Source organism: Nicotiana sylvestris, chromosome 6, assembly GCF_000393655.2.
Source record: "Nicotiana sylvestris chromosome 6, ASM39365v2, whole genome shotgun sequence".
Classification (NCBI taxonomy): domain Eukaryota; kingdom Viridiplantae; phylum Streptophyta; class Magnoliopsida; order Solanales; family Solanaceae; genus Nicotiana; species Nicotiana sylvestris.
This window is the reverse complement of record NC_091062.1, coordinates 152914927-152927994: the sequence shown is the minus strand read 5'-3', so window position 1 is coordinate 152927994 and position 13068 is coordinate 152914927. Positions and strand designations below refer to the sequence as shown.

Genomic DNA, 13068 nt, shown 5'->3' with positions numbered 1-13068 from the left:
TAGGGGTGTTGGGTTATGGACTGGGTCGACCCGGTTTGAAATGGACCGGGTCATGGGGAAGGTTGGATATTTTTTGGGCCTGTGGCTTGAATTTGAAGAAGAGGCCTAATTCCGATTTTCTTTATTTTTTTTGCTCTCTTTTCTTCTTTTAATTTTTCTAAAACTAAATTCTAAAAATCCTTAAACTATCATATAGAACTAAATTAATTTATAAAAGCGCAAATTAACTTCCAATAACAATTAACACACAATTAAGTAATAAGTAAGCATGAAATTGTACAATTGGACATTAAATGCTAAAAATGCAAAAGATGCCTATTTTTGTAATTCTCAATTTTTGTAAAACAAACTTAATTACTAACAATTGTAGGATTAAATCCTAATGCAAAATGTGACATATTTTTGTATTTTTTATTTAATTTAACAAATAAACATGCACAGACAAATATACAAAAATACCACAAAAATTCAAAAAATTGCACACCAAGGAAAAATTATTTTATTTTAAATTTTTTGGGAGTAATTCTTTCATAGGGCAAAAATCACGTGCTTACACCTATTTATCTAATTTTTTTTCCTTTGTATCAATGTACTCATACATATGACTGTTAACTATTTTACGTCACCATTGATATCTAGCTCTTTATTTTAACAAAGTATTTTACAGAAAACTTGCAAGAATGCCAATAAATATTTCATTAATTACATATAGAATTAGAAAATGCTCGACTTCACCTTGATTGGGCCCGTGCGCAGCACATGCAACCATCACTAGTATATATATAATTGAGGGACCTAACGCAGGTGACGTGGCGCTCTCATTCACCCAAACCGCTTCACATCCACACCGATTCTGCAGGCTTACAATTCCTCAATACTTCATCTACTCAACGATTCTCTCACAACGATTGTATGGTAACGATTCTCTACTCCCTTTTCCCCTATTTGCTCTCCTTCTAAATCTTCCAATTTCTCTATACTTCTCCACCCTTTCAATTTCCCTCCCAACCTTCTACAATTTTTTTTTTTTAAGGAAACAATATCTTTAATCCCCTTCTAATGTCCCCATTCTTTATCCACGGCATGTTCTGACAAAATTTTCAATCCTTAAACCCAGAAACACAATATACTCCGGTTCACCCAATAGATGTTGGTATGTAATCCTTTTCGAAGAATGTTTACCGATTATTCTTACCAATTATTGTGCTAGTTTATTCGACTAATCTAATTGAACTTGAAAATACTACCTTTTTTGCTCCCAGAATCTGTCCGCTCAACTAATATAGGTGTGGACGCAGAAGGTATACAAGACAAAACAAATCTTTCCGCTCTACAAGTATGGTGTTGACGCACAAGGAATACGAATACAAAACGCTGTTACGAGATTGAGGTACACTCCTAATATTCCTCACCAATCAAATTTTCGCATAGTTAAGAACTAAAGGTCCAAACATTCTGAAATACTATTCGTACCGTATTTTTAAGATTTGGTGACAACATCTTTCAATTAATATTATACTTTAGGTAATATCTACCGAGCTTCTCTACACTATTGTTTTCTGCTTGAAGCGACAAATGCATTTAACATTGGTTCAACAATGTAGTGATCATATAAAATAAAAAAACCCCACCAAAATATGATCATGAACTAAAGTTTTTCAATTTTCTCATACTATTGCCTTTTCGTCATTATTTAAGTCCTCTTCTTTCTCCTCCAAAAAACACACTCCCCCGGAACAAGTCAGTTTCCTATTAGTCATATTGACTCCCTCCCAATTGGTATCGAAACAGAACAAAAGGATCTAAATTGAAAGGCTACGAAGAATCCGCTACAACATTGTTGCACAAAGGAGGATTGCATTGTACTTTCACAATGCGATGGCCTTCAACATTATGTTGATCAGAAACATATTTTTCCCCTGCAAAATAGTGATGGCTATGTAATAAATTATTTCTATCATCCAGTATTATTGCCTTTTCACCTTATCTAAATCATCTTCTTTGCCTTCAAAATGCACACCTCTTCTCTTACTTCTAGAGAAATAACGGGATGATTAGTCACAGCTATATACCAAAAAAAAAAGGGCAAAAATTATAGGCCACACATTGTACAACAATATCTCTAAATATTTGTTTATATACAGTTTAGTTATATGGAGGGTAGACTATATTATAACATGAAATGAACCTTAAAAAAATAGTAGTTGTACAGATTGAATACAACATCCAGTGACAAGTTCTTTTAAAATTATTTTCTTACTCACAACTTCGCTCCACGAACTACGCGAAGAAATTGTTAATATTCCTAAAAACGGATTTGAATTCATAAAACAAAAAATGATTAGCTCAAGGCTGAACGATAATACCGTGTTATTAGGTACATATATTACTATCAATCTTTGTTTCTACATTTTGTTTAATTCCAATTTAATTATGAAATGACTGCTTCTTTCAGTTTATATTGTAGATGTGGTTGGTTGTCTATGCACCATTGATGACATAGAGAGTGTTGGAAATAAGTGGAAAAAAGGGGACATCGAAATTGTTACCAATTACTAAGCCTCACATTGCTTTTTAAGTACCTTTTGTGTGTCATCTTCCAAAAAATTGATTAATTGCTACCTTCATTTTGTTTTCTAAGTTGTATATGCACATATCTTTATATTATATTTTAGATGAATCTTATAAATTTTTATTCAACTAGATTTTGTTTCATCTTTTTCCCTGGCCAATTCTACATAATCAAAAATAACTTTGTGGGAAGAATTTGGAGAAAAGTTTGATCTTATCTGTATAATGGCTCTGGCCCTTACATTGTCATAGTGACTTCTACAACAGTTAAAAAATTCCATGGTAATTTTTTATATTTAATGATCATTGCTATGTATTTTACTACTTATGTACTGAAGATGTATTAAAGTTTGGTTTTTATTCCATTCAATATTAATAGGTGAGGTTACTATCGCCACCACATCTGCAAGCAAAATATTTGTAAATCTTGAAATAGATTACATATTATTGTCGATTCAAAAGTTTGCATCCATATTTGTTCGGGTACAAACTATTGAAAGCCTTAATTTCAATAGTCGTCTCATTGAGGAAGAGATGTTTTTCAACAGGATGACCATTAATGAGTTGTTGGAGTCTGACCAGGGGCGGAGCTAGCATGTTTCTTATGGGTTCGGCCGAACCCGGTAGCTTTGGTTAAAACCCTACATTTATCTTTAAAAATCCGTTGAATATGTATAAATTATTTATTTAGAACCCAGTAACTTAAAAGGATTAGAATTCCCGAACCCATAAACTTCAAATCCTAGCTCCGTCTCTGAGTCTGACTGGATTGCCGAAATACAAGTAATTTCCATATTCCTGCCGAAATACAAGTGATTTCCATATTCTTGCTTCTTTTTAAAAATACCCAATTCTCAACATGCTTATACTATATAATTAGAGTGTTTTATATGTTAGGAATACACTGTGAATGTGAGGGGCAACATTAAGGAAATAGACAACTATTTTGATTGATACTATATTTCATACAACTCGTGCTCGAAGAAGATTGTACCTGCATACGGTGTCTTAACGGTCTATACATGCCAATTCTTTTGGTGAAGTAAGGAAGCAGGTAATAATGTACATATGATTTATAATGTCATTTATTCTAACTTATTCTGTAACCATAGGTACAAAATACATGTCAGAATTAGGGATAATACAGGGGAGACTACTTTGGTCCTATTTAATGTGGTTGCGGGGAAACTCCTTTATACATCTGTTCCCAAGTTGTTCAATAGGCTGTCATTGAATAGCAATGATGTACCTCCACTGTCACGATCCGGATTTTTCGCCTTCGGGAGTCATGATGGCGCCTACTAGTGAAAGCTAGGCAAGTCAACCAACGGAACTATTTACCTTGTTTCCATTTTTAATCCGATGACAGTTAAGAGCCAACAATTAGATAACAACAGAATTGAATAAGCGGAAGACTGCATTGTAAAGTTTTAATAGTACTGCTAATACCATTCCATAACAAATCTACCCAAGACTGGTGTCACAACTTCACAGACTGTCTAGGAGTACTACAAATAAAGGTCTAAAAGAAATAAATACAACACTCTCTCTGGAAATACATGAAGGAAACAGGAATAGTAGATAGAAGGAGACGCCAAGGCCTGTGGACGCCTGCAGGACTACCTCGGGTCGCCTGATGAACAAGAAACAACAATCTCACTGCGGTCCGAAGTCTACAATACTGGGATCTACACAAAAGAGTGCAGAGTGTAGTATCAGCACAATCGACTCCATGTGCTGGTAAGTGCCTAGCCTAACCTCGACGAAGTAGTGACGAGGCTAGGACCAGACTACCAAATAAACCTGTGAAATATAGCGTACAAAAATAATAGGAAGCAGATAACAATGATGGCAACAATGATCAACCAGTGATATAAATAGAAGGCAACACGAACACCATAAATGTTTCTCAACAAATAATAGATACAAGTGCAATCAATTAATCAAGTCCTTAAAATATAAATCTTTCGCCTATAAATCCTTCAAGTAATAATCTCTAAGATAATATATTTTTCAATGAATATATTTCGAATATATTTCCTTTAAATAAATATCTTTCGAATATAATTTTTTCGAGTAAAGGTCACCTTGTGACGCCTCATTTCATAATCATAAATAATATAGGTTTCAGCTCACTTTCATATTTTCACGGCACCTCGTGCCCATATTTGTATCACAATCGCACAGACAACTCACGTGCCATTAAATAAAACCATAATATTTTCGCCGACACCTTGTGCCCACATATTTCTGTCTCATATTGCACAACAATATTCTCATGTTACTCAGTTCATAGGTTTCATAACCCAATATAATTAAGAATGTTCAAAGAGCCTCATTCACTTAACATAAAGTAGAGTGCAGCTTCCAACCCAATTAGGAAATCAGCAAGAAAAGATGAAGTTATTTTTAGAAATCATTTGATAAAGAAAATACCCTTTTCAATTAAAGTGCAATATCGAATGAATCATTACCTTTAATACGAGACATCAATAAATCAAAACATAGTAGAAATTCCTTTTTAAGTAAAGTACAACCTCAAAAGGTTTAAGGAAAATTTAGTTGAGAAATCAATTGAGTTAAAAATGTAACAATTGTTGAAATTTGGAGTATTGAACATATAAAAAAAAATAAAGCGAGGTATTGTAAACACTATGGATTCCAACACAAAGGATCACAACAGTAAAGAGATCTAAACAGTTAATACACTTGAATTGTTAATAACAAGTAAAGATAGGAGGGGTAAAACATGCTTCAGGGAATAAAAGGTAAAAACAGAATATCAAGAGAATTATAAAGGAATCAAAATTCAACCACTAACAAGAATAAAGAAAACAAAGACAGATTTCACTTTCTTTTCACATCTTGTTGCAGGCATGCAACCCAATCCCATTTCTTGTATCTCGTGGCAGGCGTGCCACACGCTCCCATTTCATGTATCTCGTGGCAGACGTACCACCCGCTCCCATTTCATTATATCTTGTGGTAGGCGTACCACTCGCTCCCATTTCATTATATCTTGTGGTAGGCGTACTACCCGCTCCCATTTCATTATATCTTGTGGTAGGCGTACCACCCGCTCCCAGTTATATGGCAATAATAATCACAAAGAAATCCCGGCAAGGGGACCAGAGCAATATAACAACTTCCCGGCAAGGGAACAATGATATTTCAACAACATCCTGGCAAGGGAACAATAATATCAAACAAACATCCCGGCAAGGGAACAATACTATCAAAACAAACATCCCGGCAAGGGAACAATGATATTTCAACAACATCCCGGCAAGGGAACATTAATATTAAACAAACATCCCGGCAAAGGAACAATACTATCAAAACAAACATCCCGGCAAGGGATCATTAATATCAAACAAACATCCCGGCAAGGGAATAATGATATTTCAACAATATCTCGGCAAAGGAACAATAATATCAAACAAACATCCCGGAAAGGGAACAATACTATCAAAACAAACATCTCGGTAAGAGATCATTAATATCAAACAAACATCCCGGCAAAGGAACAATGGTGATAATAACATATGAAGCGCAATAAACCACAACGGAGTCATAACAATTATAATACAAGACTCACAGGCATGCTTGACATCAACATATATATACTCATCACCATGCCTATACGTCGTACTCTATAATTAACATGTAGCAAATAAGACACAACTCCTAATTCCTCAAGCTAAGGTTAGACCAAACACTTACCTCGCTTTGCAACCAATTCAAAATTCCAACAAGCCTTTGCCTCGCGAATTCGTCAAGCAAGAAGGATTTATTGAAATAAAGGTAGTTTTCTTTACCATTTTATTTAGGGAGCTTCCATCTATTAAATAAATTAACCTATGTCATAGATATGTAAATAAAGTTTATTCTGAAAACTTGTCAGGACTCTCAGGAAGATCTACATGTCTATCACTGTGTTAAGAGTATGAAGAGAAGAACTTCATCAAGATAGATTAGGAAGAGAACTTAATCATACATGATGATGAAGATAGTGATGGAGAGAAAATGAAAACAAAGGAGTAGATCGTCTACTGTTGGTTTTGGAACTTTTAAAGTGGGCCTATCTTAGAAAATTATTGTGTTCTATTGTTTTTTCTTTAGTAACTACAGTAGATGTATTAATGTAAAAATTGCTCTACAACTTATTTTTATTTGAACTTATAAATGTATATATTTATAAGAGTAGTGTTGTCTGTATCCTAAATCAAATTTATAAGATCTTCTAATTTCCCGTGTTCTGATTTTTGTTGTCATGTAAACTTGCCTGCAAGATAAAAGCTATGGAACATTAAAAGTTGTACATCTAATAATTTGGAAACTATATCAGCCTGTATATGGTTGTCAGTATGAAATGGAAGGAACTAAAGATGATATAACATCATTGAAGAGAAAGAGATCTCGGTTAAAGGATTTACAGTTAACGAAAAAAGAACTTTACAGTTAACGGAAAAACAACTTGAAGCTTATACGTTATACGAGACCGAAAACTTTTTAAAGATGGGATAAAGTTTGAAAGACAGAGATGGAATACCACTTCCAGATTCTGCCTTACTGCGCGATGTAGGAAATCCTTTGATCAATGAGGAGCTAGACTGTGACGAAGAGGAGCTAAAGATAGTGCATGAGAAATCATTCGCTCTCTTAAATGATTGCCAAAACTCAACTTATGATTCAATAATAGCATCAGTTGAGAATGAAGAACGCCGCTTATTTTTTATAAATGGATATGGTGGTACTGGCAAGACATTTCTATAGAATACAATAATTTCAAAGCTCATATCACAATCAAAAATAGTGCTTCCCGTCGCTACTTTTGGAATAGCAGCTTTATTATTACCATATGGTAGGACAGCTCATTCAGGCTTCCATATTCCTTTGAACATCAAGGCAGAGTCAACTTGTGAAGTTAGACAAGGCAGCCAGTTAGCTGAACTTCTCGACAAAACTTATTTGATCACGTGAGATGAAGCCCCAATGGCAAATAAATTTTGTTTTGAAGCCTTAGACAAGACCTTTAAGAGATATCCTGCGAGTGAGGTATGAAAATAGCTATGACAAACCTTTTGGAGAACTTACAGTCGTATGTGGTGGTGATTTCCATCAAATATTACCGGTTATTCCAAAGGGTACACGAGCTGATATTGTTGATGCATCACTAGACTCCTCGTATTTGTGCCCATTTTTCACAACATATGAGTTGAGGCAAAATATGCGACTATGCAATGGAAAAGTAAGTGATTCAGAAGCTGCTAAAATTACTGCTTTTGACAAATCGTTGTTACAGGTTAGAGTTGGATCCTTTTACGATGATATTAACAAAGAACTCATAAAATTGCCTCCTGATGCATGCATCAAATCATCTAACAGCCCAATCGAATCAATTGTCGAGGCAGTTTATCCACCTCTCCGGTAGAATTACGATGACTCAACATATCTGAAAGAACGAGCAATATTAACACCAAGAAATGAAATGGTGCATGAGTAGAATGATACAATAATGAAAATGATATTAGGTGAAGGAAGAACATATTTGAGCTCTAACAATGTATGCGAAGCGAGTGTGAACACTAATGATGAAGAATATTGTATCCAACTGAGTTTCTAAACAACTTAAAATTCGTTGGCATCCCTAATCATGACATACGCTTAAAAGTAAGTACTCTAGTTACTGTCACGATCCGAATTTCCCACCCTCGGGAGTCGTGATGCGCCTACTAATGTGAGCTAGGCAAGCCAATTATTGAACAGATTACCTTTATCCATTTTTATACCTTTTTAGCATTTATAAAGCAATAATGTGAAAAACAACGAAAATTTCATTAAGCGGAAGAAATGTAGTAAAATATTTGAAATATGAATTTAATACAACTGTTTAAACCTTAATCACCCAGAACTAGTATTACAGTACCATAGACAATCTAAGAGTGCTAAATACAAAGTCTGAAAATAAAGATACACTGTTTCCGAATCAAAGAAATGAAATAGGAAATAAAGGATAGAGGAGACGCCAGGGCCTGCGGATGCCTACAGGTCTACCTTGGATCTTCGCGTGGACTGAAGGTAGCCACCCGAATTCTATGATCCAAGAGCTACTCCGGGATCTACACATAGTGCTGAGTGTAGTATCAACACAACCGACCCCATGTGCTGGTAAGTGCCTAGCCTAACCTCGACAAAGTAGTGACGAGGCTAGGACTAGACCACTAAATGAACCTGTGCAGTTATATAATATACAGTGGAAAATAAAACAGGAATAAACAAGTAAAGATGGGAGGGAGGTACATGCTACGGGGGTGTATCAACATCAACGGTAAATCAAGAGAAAATGGCATAAGGACAACTTAGAATTCACGATAAAATAATAAGAAACTTGTATCCAATCTATAAATGCTTTGTATCAACAATTGTTGCGGCGCACAACCCAATCCCAATATATAACAACACTGTTGCGGCGTGCAACCCGATCCATATCATTTATCACTGTTGCGACGTTCAACCCGATCCACATATATCATTTCAGCGTGCAACCCGATCCACATATAATATTGTTGCGGCATGCAACCCGATCCACATATAATATTGTTGCGGCGTGCAACCCGATCCACACGTAATATTGTTGCGGCGTGCAACCCGATCCACATATGCAATCAACAACAATCATAACAAGAGTCCCGACAAGGGATCAATAAAGAACTACACTATCCCGGCAAGGGAATCGATAGTATGAGTAACTACGTCTCGGCAAGGGAGAAACAACTATAACCAAACTTGTTCCAACACCTAACTACCTCAGCTAACACCAATACTCAGTCATAAGTAATTTCCACGAGAATAATTATAATCCTTGCTCAATACAGAGAATCATCAACTTAAGCATCCGTAGTATTATTCAAGAACACAATAAATCACAATTTAAGACTCACGGTCATGCTCGACACCAACGTACAGATACTCGTCACCATGTCTATACGTCGTACTCAACAAGAAGCAAGTAGCAAATAGGACACAACTCCTAATCCCTCAAGCTAAGGTTAGACCAAACACTTACCTCGATGCCACGAACACAATTCACGTCTCAATTATCGCGTTACTCCTTGATTCCACCACCAATTCGCTCGTATCTAGCGACAAATTACTTAATTACATCAATAAACGCTAAATGAATCAACAATACATGAAAATGAGTTTTCCAAAGTTTTACCCAAAAAGTCAAAAATCGCCCCCGGGACCACATGGTCAAAACCTGAGGTTCGAACCAAAACCTGATTACCCTTTCCCCCACGAACCCAAATATATAATTTGTTTTGAAATCGGATCTCAAATCGAGGTCCAAATCCCCAAATTTTGAAAAACCTAAGTTCTACTCAAACCACCTAATTCCCCCCATGAAAATCATTGATTTTGAGTTGAAATCATGTTAAATGATGTTAATGATTGAAGGAAACTAGTTAAAATTGACTTACAATTGATTTGGAAGAAGAGTTGTTCTTGAAAATCGCCCTAGGGAGTTTGTGTTTTGAAAGGATGTGAAAAATGGTTGATTTTCGGCTAAGTATAAAAATTGCAGGTTGCAGGTATGGGAATTGCGAACAGGGTTTGCAATTGCGAACCCCGACCTCTGCTAGGTTCGCATTTGCGAGTTGGGAAATGCGAACAAGGGATCGCATTTGCGACTACTGGCTAGGAGGGGAGGCATCACATTTGCGATAGATTTCCTCGCAATTGCGAGGTAACTGGCCTGGGCCTTTGATCGCATTTGCGACGAGGCCTTCGCATTTGTGAGCCAGGCTTCGCAAATGCGAAGCCTACATGCCTGCAAATGCACAACTGAAAGTCTGCAATTTCTATAGTCCAAAATCAACCCCGTGGCCTATCCAAAACTCATCCGAGCCCTCGGGGCTCCAACCCAAACATGCACACCAACCTAAAAACATCATACGGACTCGCTCGTGCATTCAAATCACTAGAATTACATCAACAACTATGAATTTAGCATCAAAATTATGAAATTTTCTTACGAACTTCAAATTTCCAATTTTCTCAAAAATGAACCGATTCACGTCGTTTCAAGTCCGTTTCTTACCAAATTTTACAGTCTTATCTTAAATCACATATAAGACGTTTACCGGGCACCGTAACCAAAATACGGGCCCGATACCATCAAGTTCTAATCACAATTCATTTTCAAATCTCATAAATAATTTCAGAAAATAATTTCTTTCAAAAATTCATTTCTCGGGCTTGGGACTTCGGAATTCGATTCCGGGCATACGCCCAAGTCCTATATTTTCCTACGGACCATCCGGGACCGTCAAATCACGGGTTCTGATCCGTTTACCCCAAATTGTTGATCGAAGTCAACTTAATTCATTTTACAATCGAAATTTACCATTTTCACAGATTTTCACATTTTAGCTTTCCGGCTACACGCCCGGACTGTGCACACAAATTGAGGTGAGACAAAAAGAGATTTTTAAGACCTCAGAACGCAGAATTCATTTTTTAAAAACAAGTGATGACCTTTTGGGTTTATGCTTGTCAGAAATCTCTAAACCAAGAAGGCCTATGCAATGGAACAAGCTTGATTGTCACACATCTTGAAAATTGGTCTGCTAATGCAAATATAATTTCTGGAAAAAACATCGGCTCGAGAGTCACAATTACAAGAATTATTATGTCTCCAAATGATTCTAAGTGGCCATTCAAGTTTAAGAGAAGGCAGCTCCCTTTGGCGCCATGTTACGTCATGACAATCAATAAATTCATCCATGGCCAATTATATGTGTCTGACTCCCGACAAGACAAGGATTAACCATACTGAACGCTGACAATGACACAGAAGATCCAACATTCATTAAAAATATTATTTACAAAAACGTATATTTGTTCTATGGTTGCAGAAAAACCCAAGGTATTTCTTTTTCTTTTCCGATTTGCAGCTTGCACTTTATATGATCTTACAAATAATTACTTCATTTTAATCATTTCGAAATTATATGCTTCCAGATAATTAGGTATACCATTGATGATTCATGGTGGAGATGAACTCTTAATCCCAATACATGCTGGTTCAGTTGGGCTTAAGCCATCCAAAAATAATGAACACCTTCCAATTGGTAACCCATCTTGGAAGCCTTCACTATAGTTAATTCATAAATGATGCCTGGCGTATTTATATGTTTTGGTGTTTAAATAATAACACTACTGTAATGCATTGGAAGAACTTACAAAAAGTAAAAATAAATATAATTGGTGTACAATAATCTAATAGGTTCAATATTAAGTGCTCAGGTTGTAACACAATTCATTTTTTTGGCGCTTGCTTACCACCAGCTATCACGCTTATAAATGTAATTAGTCAAATAATTTTTTTACTTGTCCAACAGTTGACAAGAGTCTTTACATTTTGGTTAAATTGTATGATAATGAAGTGAAAGAAGTGAGATTTAATGACGCGTTCGCGCGGACAAATTACCTAATTATATTATAGTTTAAGCCTTTTACTTTAATATGTAATCTGATATGATCATATTATGCACCTGGATCATCGTGTTCTAAATAATATAGTAGTAGCACTTCATTCTCTGCAACTATGAGCGCTTTAACTTTGAGAAGTGACCTTGCTTCTTTGTTATTTTGTATTATCCCAAAGCTGATCTTAGGGTTATAAAGTCGATGATATCTCATGTCTTTGTAGCTTAAAAAATTATCTTTTTAGTTTTTAACGTATAAAAAGAGAAAATATGTTTGGAAAGGGAGTTTACTTTGCTGCAAACTTTGTGGGTATACTAAGCCAAGGACTATGAATTGCTCCTCCAGAAGCCCCAGCTACAGGATTTATGTTTGAAAACATGATTTTGCTTCAACAAAATTCGATACGAAGTTATACTGCGTAATAGCAATGGGATTTGCAATTTTAAGAGAGCACGATGTAATCTTTCTCAAGAATATTATACGGATTTTTCCCTACTCCAGGCATTTAAGGCTATCCCTTCTTTCTTTTGGCATGATCCATACGACACAAACGAAACGAGCAAATGCACAATTTCCATAAACGAATCTATTCGTAGAAATATTAGAGATATTTATGTTCTTGATTCCCCATGTGTCATATTATTCTATCATCTGTTCATGAGTTTCAGAAAAATACGTAAGTTGAAAAAGTTTACTTCATGATATTATTCAAAGGCATAATGGTCTTATTACATTCCAAGAGATTTTATTGACGTACTTCTCATGCATTGCATTCATGTACATCGACCCATGACAAGATGGCGTTATATACGCGTATATATGTATATATATGGATATGGGATATGGGATATGGGAAAAGGTTTGTCACGACCCAAAATCTACTAAGGGTCGTGATGGCGCCGGACACCACTGTTAGGCAAGCCAACCATAATTTACTAGCATTTTCTCATTTTATTTGTTTTGAAATCATTTCCTTTAAATAAAAGAATAATAAATAATAAA

At 35.6% G+C, this 13068-nt stretch overlaps 1 long non-coding RNA gene across 2 annotated transcripts; it reads left to right on the top strand.

The window, feature by feature from the left end:
- The first annotated feature begins 947 nt into the window (after positions 1-947).
- On the top strand, positions 948-3619 carry LOC138872090 (uncharacterized). Of its 2 annotated transcripts, none has more exons than XR_011400519.1 (3): positions 948-1153; positions 1263-1390; positions 3469-3619. It is a non-coding gene; the product is annotated as an uncharacterized lncRNA (long non-coding RNA). The 2 variants fall into 2 exon arrangements; XR_011400520.1 differs by lacking the exon at positions 3469-3619 and adding an exon at positions 2468-2723.
- Positions 3620-13068: the final 9449 nt, after the last annotated feature.